Raw genomic sequence first — 11,164 nt, forward strand, 5'->3', positions numbered from 1 at the left:
CTGGAGCCTCAGTTTCCTCATTTGTAAAGGAAGGCAACGGTCAACTGTGCCCCTCCTCTAGGGCTTTTGGGGGTGCAGGTGGGGAGCTCCCTTGAATTCCTGGAGGAGGAAACATTGCCAGGGGGCAGTTAATGGCCACCCAGACCCCCAGACCAACTTGGCTGTCCCCCCACCTCCCCAGCACTTCAAAATTAGCACAACCCCCTGAGCTGGGGCTGGGCTGGCCCCAAGTCATGGAATGTGAGGGGTACACACTCATGGGCACCTACCGCATGCCAGACCTCTGGCATTCAGCATGGTCGTTGGGGGGGTGAGGCTGGAGCCCCATGTTGCAGATGATGATGACAGGCTCAGAAAGATGCACAGACTTTCTCTCAAGGTCACTTAGGGGCAGAACCTGGGCTTCGGTTTGCCATGTAGAGCATTGCAGCTGGGAAGTTGGGCTGAAGCAGCTCAAAGCCTCATTCTCCATATTTACTGGCGTGAGAGGGTGCGCAAGCCCTTTGATCTCAAGTCTTAAGCTTCCCATGAGGGAGGGATTTTGCCCAGTTCACTGCTGCATCCCTAGTGGCTAGGACCACAGCTGGGACTGGAGTGAGGTGGGTGAGACATCTTGCAAGTGCAAGCTTGGATCCAGCCTTCAGTGAAAATTTTGATGTTTTGTTCATTGTGGATACTTCTGCCTTAATTTTTCATTTTTTTTTTGAGATGGAGTCTAGCTCTGTTGCCTAGGTTGGAGTGCAGTGGCGTGATCTTGGCTCACTGCAACCTCTGCCTCCTGGGTTCAAGTGATTCTCATGCCTCCCAAGTAGCTGGAATTACAGATGTGTGCCACCATGCCCAGCTAATTTTTGTATTTTTAGTAGAGATGGTGTTTCACCATGTTGGCTAGGCTGGTCTCGAACTCCTGACCTCTGGTGATCTGCCAGCCTCGGCCTCCCAAAGTGCTGGGATTACAGGCATGAGCCACTGTGCCCAGCCTCTGCATTAATTTTTATTTTAATATTACTGTATTAAAATATTGATTATCGTAATTACAGTTGTTTGGCACCCTCTGAAATTTTGCTCTCCCCAGGCAAATTCCTAACCTGTCTCATCCTAGTCCCAGCCCTGCCTAGACCACATAGCATCAAGTGACATTCAGTAAGGATTTGTAGAATGCATGCTGTCCTGTAATGTCAATTTCTGGGCCCTCAAAGAAGAGACTATTCCCCAATGGATGATCAATTCCCCTTGTATCTGAAGGAAGCTGAAACCCCGGACTGAGATTTTATTTGGCTCCATTATTTGGGGGCAGCTGAGTATTTCTGACAGTGGTGAGCTAAAGATTGTGGAAAGATTCCAGGACCTGATTATAGAACCAATTAGAACTTGGATTTCTATAATGGCCTAATCGGAGAATGGAATGCAAGATATCCATGTGGCTCTGAAAACCTATGCGGAATTTCACTTCGTCATTAGAGACTGTAGCACCTTTCCCTCTCCTGGATGTTTCTTGCAATTAAAAGGCACACTGGGTTGTACTGACAATCATTAGCGTAATGAGACCTGGCTGCGCAATGCTACTAATCCCCTTCCCTGTGGGGGGCACACCTGGGCTGAGACAGCTGGGTTTCTGCTGTGATGCCTCTGTTGTTTCATTTCAGTGAAATGTCAGATCCTGCCTCCATCTTTGGCTTCACTTCCCTCCAAAGCTGAGGTTTCATTGAGAGGCATTCTTATAATTAGGGTGGGAGTGAGAAATAGCCTCCTATATGATTTAAAATGGTAAAATTATCGATACCTTTTCTAGCCTCAGCTTTAAATCTTAGCCACCATGACTCCCCTATTAACGGACCTAATTAAATCAATTTTTCAGGGCGTCTTTGGCAAATTCCATTTTAGCAAAACTGGAGGAAGTTCCACTTCATTTGTCTCTGCTCCCCAATGCTTTTCTGTAAAAATGAGGACAAGGTGAATGCTCATCTCTTGTGTCTAACATTTATTCATTCAGCCAACAAATATTTGTTGAGCACCTACTATGTGCACTATCATGAAACTAGGGGAGGGAGATAGAGAAGCAAAAAGACACCAAAGTTCCAACCTTCATGGCTAGAGGAGAGTGACGATCATTCATTCAGCAAACGGGAATTGAGTCATCTAATGGGTGACCCACTGTGCTAGACCCTGGTGTTGTAATGATGAAATACCACCCCCACAATGTCACCTTCACAAGATTGCCACTTTTTTGAGGTGGTATAGATAGTTAACATTCAATGTGATAAATGCTCCGATAGGGTTAAGCACAGGAGACTGCGATTTTGGAAGAAAGCTCCTAGCTCAGACTGGGAAGCTGGAGTCAGGGAAGATTCCCTGGAGCTGAGTTTTAAAGAATAAGTAGGTGTTTTCCATGTGAAGCAAGTCGAGTGGGAGGCATTGCCAGACCCGGGATGGGTGAGCACAGGGATGTGGGAGAACGTGGGAACTGGGCAGAACTCTAACCTGTTCAGTTGGGTTAGGGCAGTGCTCACAGCTCTGGCTGCAAATTAGAATCACTTGGGGGCTTTGAAAAAATACAAATACCTGCAACTAATCCCTGATTATGTACATCATAATTTTGGGGAGCAGGGTCAAGGTATTGGTGTGTTTTTAAAGCTCCCCAAGTAATGCTACTGTTCAGCTAGGGTTGAGAGCCACTGGGCTAACACATGCAAAGTGGTGAGAGGTGAGGCTGGAGAGGTAGCAGGGGACTATATAGGGAAGGGTCCTGGAAGGCTGTTAAGGGGTTTGAACCTTACCTGAGGGTAGTGAGATCATTGAAGGGTTGTAAGCAGCAGAGAAGGAGGGGCTGATATTTGTATTTCAGAAGGAATTTATTGGATTGTGGTTACTGGAGGCAGAGAGACTGGCAAAGAGGCTATGGCAGCAATCTGGGAAAGAGATGACAGTGACCTGGGCCTAGGTCATGTTGGAGAGGAGAGATGTTTACAAGGATGAATCAACAAGACTGGGTGGTGAATTGGGTATCCTCGGTAAAGCAGGGAAAGGAGTTTAAGGTGACTGCAAGTGGCTTGGATGACTGTGTGGGTGGTTGTGACATAAGCCAGAGAGGGGCAAGGAAAGATAGATAGTGGTTTGGGTTTAGGACATGCGGGAGAGATTCAACTGGCAGTTGGAGTCGAGGTCTGACACTTGGGATTGTACTCTGCATGGATTAAACAATTGGAAAGTCAACTATGACTCATAATTGGATGATGTCATCCAAGGAGAGTGTATAACCTCAGAGTAAGAGGAGAAAAAGGCCAAGGGTGGTAGAGCATTTAGGAGTCTCAATATGTAAAGGGTGGTTGGAGTTTCAAAGAGCTGAGAAAGAACTTGATGAGGGATGGCAGAGAGGTAGGAAGATCAGGAAAGTGATGTCCTTTCCAAGGGAGAGAGCTGTGAGAAGAGAATGGCAACGTGTTGAAAGCTGCATAGAGGTCAAATAAAAGGGAAGACACCTCCATATATTTAGGAAAAAGCTGGAGGCAGAAACGAGACTGTAGTGGGTTGGAGAGTGAATGGGAGAGAGATGAACATAGTGTATATGCTGGCCTAAGAAAGGCAAGCAAGAGATTGGGCAGGACCCAGAGGAGTTGTTGGATTGCGGGAGGTGTTTGCATTCCTTCAAAAGCAGGCATTGAAACAGAATTGAGTGCAAGTGGTTTATTTTGGAAATGATCCCAGGAAACACTTGTATGGGTGGGGGGTGAAGAAATGAGACATCAGTAAAGAATATGTCAGCAAGTAAGATGAATGTGGGAATATGGAGCTTAACTTTATTGGGTAACCCTGGAAGACACTATGGACTGTGTATTCAAAGTTAATTCCCCATTAACTTTGGGGAGCTGGGATATATTTATCCACCAATTTTAGTCATTGGTTGAGCTTCCGTTCCTTGGGGATTGGGGAAGCACTAATTTCCCAGGCACCTTTAGCAGGCCATGTGCATGGGGAAAGCAGGCTCTGGCAGCCAGATAAAGTCCTCATGTAAAGACAGGAGATGGCAGCTGGAAGTTGGATGAAAGTGATGAAAATGGTAAGAGCTGTGGGGCTATAGATGGGGACACTGAGAGCATCTGTTGCAGGAGGGATTTAGTCTTTTACTAGCCTGAAAAGAATGTATCATGAATTGAATGGTGACGATGCGTGAGAGGGATGGGTTGAAGATATAAGTGAGAGAGGGGATAAATGATGGAGAGTGGTTCAAGAGGAGGGGGAAGGGAGTGTGAGTAAGAATGCAATTGAAGGGCTTTGTTGAAATGATATGAGGTTGCTGTTGGTAAGTAGGAGGCTGGGATTTATGTTCTAGCAGAAGTTCAGCATAGCATGATCCTGGGTGTGGGTTGATTGAAATGGTAAGAAAGTGAACTCCACTGGAGATGGGCAAGTCAAGCACCAGGGAGGTGAAGATGTGGACTTGGGTTCATTCACATTGGAAATCAAAGTCCCTAAGGACTTGAGGGTGAAGAGAAAGACTAAATCAGCTGCCAAAGTTATTAGTGTTATTAAAAGTCACAAGGTACCCCAGTGAGCCAAGAGTGTGTGTCAACCATTGGGTGCTGGACCAGGAAGGAGTCAGAAGAACAAATCAGTCTGAAGAGTCTGATTATTATTTAATGGGTGAGTCTAGCTGGAAGTTTTGAAAGGAGGTTAAAGAACAGAGCTGAAAAGTGGCAGCAAGAGTCAAATTCAAGGAGCAGGCAGGAGGCCACGGACAAAAAATAGGATCAGGAACCAGAGAAATCAAGTACAGTTTAGGAAGCCAAGTTCAAGATTGGTTCAAGTGTATGGTGTAGTTGAAGGCTGTGGATAAGGAGAGAAAATAAGGACGCATGTATTTTTGGGGGGAATCATGTGGGCAAAGAGCTGGACAACAAGCCCAAAGCTTGGTTTTCCCTTATTCCCTGAGCCTTCACTCCTGCTGAAATCCAGGAGTCCATGGGATCCAGTTTGAAGGTCATTGAGGAATAGGAGTGAGTTCAGACTCTGGAGTCAGACTGACCTGGGTTCAGATCTCTACTAAATCTCTTCTAGCTGTGAATCTTGAGGAAGTTTTTCACCTCCAAGTGTAACTGAACCTATGTTGAAGGATTGTTCTCTGTTCTTCTTGCTCAAAGAATAGTTTGCATTACTTTAAGAGGACAATGATACACATTCATGAAGCAACGTTATGTAGGGCTCTAAGAGTGTGTAATAGGGACATTTTACCCAGTCAGGAGATCAAGGGAGGGTGCCCTGAGGAGGTGACATTTGAGCTAAGATGGGCGGAATGAAAAAGAGGTAGGTGAAAGTGGAAGTGGGAGCATTCTAGGAAGTGGAGACAGTATGTATAAAGACTGTGTGGTGGGAGGAAGCATGGCCCATTTTAGTAATCGAGTCAAGGGCAGTGTAGCTGCAATGGAGAAAGTGAGAGAGGGCATAGAGGGGCTTCTGTCAGCAGCCAGTCCATGCAGGATCTTGATCTGCATCATAAAAGCAATGAGAAGTCAGAATTTTAGCAGGAAGGTAACTTGGTCAGTTGGTGGTTTTGGCTGCTGGTTAAAGGAGAGATGATGGGAGGGAGCACAGGTTAAGGCAGGGGGCCAGTGGGTGGTCATCGCCTTCATCCAGGGAAAGGATAAAATGGGCTTGGAATAGGTGCTAGAGGTGGAGCAAAAGAGGAGAATGGATTTGAGAGATGTTAGGGAGCAGAATACACAGGATTTAGTGAGGGATTAGGTTATAGGGAGACGGAGAGGTTGAGGATGAGAGCCTCATTTCCAGTGTGGCAGTCAGGCATACCTGGTTGCCCACCTCAGAGTCATTCCTCCTTTTTTCTTTAATGTCATATTCCATTTTTGGAGGATCACTGTGTTCAGGCTGGGCTTCCTGAGCACATTGATCCCCAGGAATCATGGACCATGATTAGTTAAGCCAAACATCATAATCCTACTTCTGCTTAGTGACTGATTTAGAGGGAAACTTGCATCCTAGGTTTAGCCAATGAATCCAAGGGTATGAATGAGCTTACTTCGGGAGATTTACAATGAGGAGAGATAAGGGCTGAGATCGAAATCTTGAGTAATTTCATTATTTCATGGCCAGACACTGAAGAATGAGCTGTGGAAGGAACAGAGAGTTAGAAGCTAGAAAACTACATGGAGAACCATACAACTGCGGTGTCATAAAAGGTAAGGGAAGAAAGAGTTCCTGAAAAAGGAAGTGTGTATGGAGGTAGTGAATAGAATGATAGGTATGAGAGGCTGGGAAGAGTGTGCAGGTGGGAGGTGAACATGAAGACAGGTTGGTAAATGGGACATACATACAGTTAGAAGATATAAATTCTAATGTTGAATAGCAGAGTAGGGTGACTATAGTTGCAACAATGTAGTGTATATTTCAAAGCCGCTAGAAGAAGAAACTTAAATTGTTTCCAATACATAGAAATGATAAATACTCAAAGTGACAGATACCCCAAATACTCTGACTTGTTCATTATACATTCTATGTATGCCACAAATACTCACATGTACACTATAAATATATAAAGGATTATGTATCAATAAAAAAAGAAAAATGTGAGTGTATACCCATGAAGAATATTGTTGAAACATCAAAGCAAGTGAAAGACTAAAACTTTTCTGACTCTCTCGCTTTTCTAATAAGGAATTTGCAGACAGAGTAAATGTTTGTATTAGTTACACAGCAAGTTGGTAGCACAACCTTTGTATCAGTTAGCTATTGCTGTGTAAGAAAGAACTCCAAAATGAAGTGATATTTATTCTAAACCACTAATATTTATTCTAACAGTTTTGTTGGGTTGTTCTGCTGATCTGGGCCAGGTTTGTCCAATATTTACTGGACTCATTCGTGGTCAGCTGGTAGATTGGCCAGATCCTTGCTGGTATAGGATGGCTTTAGCTGGGATGGATTGTCAGTTTGTCTCTTCTCCATGTGGTGTCTCATCCTCCAACAGGCTGGCCCAGGGGTATGGGCTCCAGGCAGAGGGAACAGGAGGTACAAATATTCTGAGGTGAGAGCAAGCTTGAGTGCTTGAGGAAGAGGAGGAGGAAGGCCTCTGTGGCTGAGACCAGTGTGCATGGGGAAGAGCAGGAGCAGCTCAGAGTGGGATTGGGTTAGGAAGAATATACTGAGTGCCTCGTAGAACTCTGCAAGGATTTTTGCTTTTATTTTATTACTATTAGACTTATCTTTGCTGTGTTACCCTGGTTGACTCCAGTTTGGCTTCTACTCCATGGTAGAGGTTTTACATTTCATCCGGCCCTGTGAATGTGGACTCTGTTACTCCCCTCCCTGTGCTGACATTTCTTCCATTTTGTCCCCCTGAGTGGTGCAAGACAGGTCAGCATCCCCAGCTCAGAAATTACTCAAATTTAGGAGAAAATACTTGCAAACTACCCAAGTGACAAGGGATTAATAACCAGAATATATAAAGAGCTCAAACAACTCTATAGGAAAAAAATCTAATAGTCCGATCAAAAATGGGCAAAAGCATCAACGACAGATTGGATAAAGAAAATGGGGTACATATACATCATGGAATACTATGCAGCCATAAAAAAGAATGAAATCATGTCTTTGAAGGAACTTGGATGGAGCCAGAGGCCATTATCCTTAGCAAACTAACACAGAAACAGAAAACCAAATGCCACATGTTGTCACTTATAAGTGGAAGCTAAACGATGAGAACACATGGACGCAAAGAAGAGAACAACAGACACTGGGGCCTGCTTAAGGGTGGAGGGTGGGCGGAGGGAGAGGAACAGAAAAAATAACCATTGGGTACTAGGCTTTAGTCCCTGGGTGATGAAATAATCTGTACAACAAACCCTTGTGACATAAGTTTACCTATATAGCAGACTTGCACATGCACCCCTGAACTTAAAATAAAAGTTTTGAAAAATGGGCAAAAGATTTGAATAGGTGTTTCTCAAAAGAAGATCTACAATGACAAAAACGGCATATGAAAAGATGTTTAACATCACTGGTCATCAGAGAAATGCAAATCAAAACTACAATGAGCAAATGCTGGTGAGGATGTGGAGAAAAGGGAACCCTTGTACACTGTTGGTGGGAATGTAAATTGGGACAACCACTATGGACAACGGTGGTTCTCATAAAACTAAAAATGGAGCTACCATATGATCCATCAATCCCGCTGCTGGGTGTATACCCAAAAGAAAGGAAATCTGTATATCAAAGAGATATCTGCACTCCTATGTTTGTTGCAGTACTGTTCACAATAGCTAAGGTTTGGAAGCAACCTAAGTGTCCATCAACAGATGAATGGATAAAGAAAATGTGGTACATGTACACAAGGGAGTACTATTCAGCCATAAAAAAGAATGCGATCCAGTTATTTGCAGCAACATGGATAGAACTGGAGATCATTATATGAAGTGAAATAAACCAGGCACAGAAAGAAAAACATTGTATGTTCTCACTTATTTGTGGGATCTAAAAATCAAAACAATTGACTCATGGACATAGAAAATAGAAGGACGGTTACCAAAGGCTGGGAAAGACAGTGGGGGCCTGGGGGTGGGGTGGGGATGGTTAATGGGTACAAAAAATGGTTAGAAACAATGACTAAGATCCACTATTTGGTCACACAACAGGTTGACTATAGCCAATAATAACTTGATTGTACATTTTAGAATGACTAAAAGAGTGTGATTGGATTGTTTGTATCACAAAGGATATATGCTTGAGGGGATGGATATCCCTTTCCCCATGATGTGTTTATTTCATATTGCATGTCTGTATCAAAAAATCTCTTGTACTACACAAATATAAACACTGCTATGTACACACAAAAATTAAAAAGAAAGTCACTAAAACATAAAGTCTCATCCTAAAGTCCCATCCTCCAGGATAAGAGGATATGACCCACAGACCAAATCCAGCCCACTGCCTGTTTTTGTAACAAAAATTTGTTCCAATTTTATTGGAACACAGCCATGCTCAATTGTCTACCTATTGTCTGTGGTCACTTTTGTGCTACAATGGCAGAGATGAGTAGTTTTGATGGAGACTGTACGGCCCACAAAGCCTTCAATATTTATTATCTGCTGCTTTAGAGATAAAGTTAAACCTTCCGGAACTTCAGAAGAAATACATTCAATTCTTTCCTTCCTGGAAGGGTGGGGAAGTTCAGGTCTGTGACATTGTCTATGGGCAAAGGAGGTGCAAGTGTGCACAAGTACACACTCTGCTTGGTTTCTAGTATCTTGTCCCACTCATCTCTGCTTCTTTGTGTTGACTTCCAACCCTGCTCCAGGCAATGGGGACAGTCCTGATGTCTTTATCTGCTCTTGCTGCTATGGTCTATGACAAAATGTCATAGACCAAGTGTCTTAAATAAATCACATTTGTCTCTTACAGTTTTGAAGGACAGGAAGTCCAATATCAGGGTGTCAGCATAATTGCTTTCTGAAGAGGGCTCCGTTCCTGGCTTGCAGACGGCCACCTTCTGACTGTGTCCTCACATGACAGAGAGAGATAGAAGACATTGGATTCTTCTTATAAGGACACTAATTCCATAATGGGGCCCCACCCTCATGACCTCATCTAAACCTAATTACCTATCAAAGCCCCACGAATTATTTTGACCTCAGTAATTTCTGCAACTCTGGCCAATATACCTAGTTTTAGAAAAGCAGGAAAAAAAATATTGGAAGCCTGCAACCAATAAAATACTGGTACATGGGGTTGGAGGGTGGTAGGTAGGAGTTAGGGCATCAGAATATGAACTCTGGGGGACACAAACATTCAATTACTAACACTTGACATCTTTTATCTTTTTACCTGCTCCCTCAATCAGAATGAATGGGGGGTAGCAGGGCAGTATAGGTAGTGCCTCAAGAACAGTCTCTGGAGTTAGGCACACCTGAGTTCAAGTTACCTGTTATCTTGGGGAAATCTTAGAACATTTCCTCATTGAAAGAGTGAATGATGGCCGGACGCAGTGGCTCACACCTGTAATCCCACAACTTTGGGAAGCTGAGGCGGGAGGATCGTTTGAACCCAGGAGTTCAAGACCAGCCTGGCCAAAATGGTGATACCCTGTCTATACAAAAAATACTGAAAAGTAGCTGGAAGTGGTGGTGTGGGCCTGTAGTCCCAGCTACTCTGGAGACTGAGATGAGAGGATTGCTTGGGCCTGGGAGGTCAAGGCTGCTGTGAGCTGAGATAGTGCCACTGCACTCCAGCCTGGACAACGGCGAGACCCTGTCTAAAAGAAAAAAAATGAAAGAAAGAGAGAGAGAGAGAGAGAGAGAAAGAAAAGAAAAAGAGTAAATGATAGGCTGATGCTGGAGGATTGCTTGAGGCCAGGAGTTGGAGATCAGCCTGAGCAACATAGCCAGACCCCGCCCCCCCAAAATAAAAATGAATAAAAAGAGACAGCCAATGATAGTTTGCAGCTCTTTGGGTTAGTGTAAGGCCTGAGGATCACTTGTATGATGCTTAGTTGACAAATAGTAAGTGCCCAATTTTAAATTGTAACTATAACATAAATTTCAGGAAACCACCTTTCTCCCCTTTGGAGGAAAACAAGAAGAGCCTCTGGCAAGTGGTGTGGATAGAATCAGCAAGTCCGTATTCAGCCTTCATCTCAATAATTTCTGCAACTCTGGGCAATATACCTGATTTTAGGAAAGCAGTGGGAAAATCAATATCTTGAAGCTTGCAACCAATAAAATACCAGAAGTGGCAATTTCATCCTCTCCGTGTCTGCCTGCATCACTAACAGTGTACTCAGCACCGGGGTGGTGAGGAGTTCGGGGTAAGGCAGGCTGGTAAAAATGACCGATGCAGATATTAATGATTTAATCTGCTAACGTGGCGTGGCTGCCTCCGAGAATCCTATTCGTCAGCGTCCAGGAACCCATTACCAGGAGCCTGGGCGAGAAGCGCCGGGGATAGCGCGGGGATGTGGCGCGAATGAAGATGAATCGCGGAGCACAATATTGATTTGCCTTGCCTGGAACCGTCGCGTTCTGTTTGGAAATATGGAAAGCAAATTAATGAATAAATGAGCTGGCTCGGTGAACTGCGCCCCTCTGGGATCCCTGGTATTTAAGCCACATATGCCAAGCAGACTCTTAGCTAAATAAGGGGGAGAAGAGGGTTTGCTGAGAGG

The 11,164-nt window shown here is 44.2% G+C and overlaps 1 long non-coding RNA gene across 4 annotated transcripts; it reads left to right on the forward strand.

Annotated features, from left to right (window-relative positions):
• The first annotated feature begins 3,257 nt into the window (after positions 1 to 3,257).
• On the forward strand, positions 3,258 to 10,743 carry LOC129457558 (uncharacterized). 4 transcript variants are annotated; one of them, XR_008649301.1, is made up of 5 exons: positions 3,258 to 3,458; positions 3,960 to 4,057; positions 4,534 to 4,641; positions 6,106 to 6,191; positions 10,546 to 10,743. It is a non-coding gene; the product is annotated as an uncharacterized lncRNA (long non-coding RNA). The 4 variants fall into 4 exon arrangements; XR_008649300.1 differs by lacking the exon at positions 4,534 to 4,641 and adding an exon at positions 5,144 to 5,301; XR_008649299.1 differs by lacking the exon at positions 4,534 to 4,641 and adding an exon at positions 5,234 to 5,301.
• Positions 10,744 to 11,164: the final 421 nt, after the last annotated feature.

The sequence above is a fragment of the Symphalangus syndactylus genome, chromosome 11, assembly GCF_028878055.3.
Source record: "Symphalangus syndactylus isolate Jambi chromosome 11, NHGRI_mSymSyn1-v2.1_pri, whole genome shotgun sequence".
Classification (NCBI taxonomy): Eukaryota; Metazoa; Chordata; class Mammalia; order Primates; family Hylobatidae; genus Symphalangus; species Symphalangus syndactylus.